The sequence below is a fragment of the Bison bison genome, unplaced genomic scaffold (genome assembly GCF_000754665.1).
Source record: "Bison bison bison isolate TAMUID 2011002044 unplaced genomic scaffold, Bison_UMD1.0 scf7180017864144, whole genome shotgun sequence".
NCBI classification, from domain to species: Eukaryota; Metazoa; Chordata; class Mammalia; order Artiodactyla; family Bovidae; genus Bison; species Bison bison.
In genome coordinates this window covers 95,562-96,351 of record NW_011494716.1, presented here as the reverse complement: position 1 = coordinate 96,351, position 790 = coordinate 95,562, and the positions used below count along the sequence as shown (strand labels likewise).

Below are 790 nucleotides of genomic sequence, written 5' to 3'. Positions count from 1 at the left end.
CACAATACTGGATGCTTGGGGCTGGTGCACTGGGACAACCCAGAGGGATGGTACGGGGAGGGAGGAGGGTGGAGGGTTCAGGATGGGGAACACGTGTATACCTGTGGCGGATTCATTTTGATGTACGGCAAAACCAATACAATATTGTAAAGTTAAAAAATAAAATAAAAAAAATAAAAAATTTAAAAAACCAACAAAATAAATATACATGTGTGTATATATATCTGAGTCAGTTTGCTGTACAGCAGAAATTAATACAACATTGTAAATCAACTATACTTCAATAAAGTCAATTAAAAAAAGAAGAAAACACCAAAAATATTTAGAGCTTTTAGACACAGCGTGAAGACCCAGAAGTGGAAGGAAGAGAGGAAGAAATGAATCTGCGGTGAGAGACAAGTGGGCTTGGCTGAGGTCCAGGCTGAGGGCAGAGATGAGAGAGAGGAAGACAGATGAGTCCAAGAAAGCAGGAAAGAAGAGGTGACAGGGCCCAGGGAGTGGAACATATAATCCCATTTTTCAGGATCACCACAATTCAGAGGAACATCAGAGCTAACATGAATGATGAAGACTAGGGAGATCCAAGTACTAAAGGGAAATTCGATAGGGAAGTTCAGCCCATTGACACGTCCATTCTGTGCGCAAAGGCACTGAGCAGAAATAGGGGTCTGCAGTCAGAGAGGAGAGATGCAAGTGCTACAGCAGAAAGCATCTCGGGTAACAGGAAGATGGTGACTGAGCATGATGACCACCATCAGCAACCGACAGCAAAGGGGGATGGGGCCCCGTG

General features: G+C 43.8%; 1 protein-coding gene across 1 annotated transcript in view; it reads right to left on the bottom strand.

The window, feature by feature from the left end:
• Window positions 1-790, bottom strand: part of LOC104988957 (ATP-binding cassette sub-family A member 3-like) — a 98,246-nt gene that overhangs the window by 60,751 nt on the left and 36,705 nt on the right. The gene's annotated exons all lie outside the window — the stretch shown is intronic.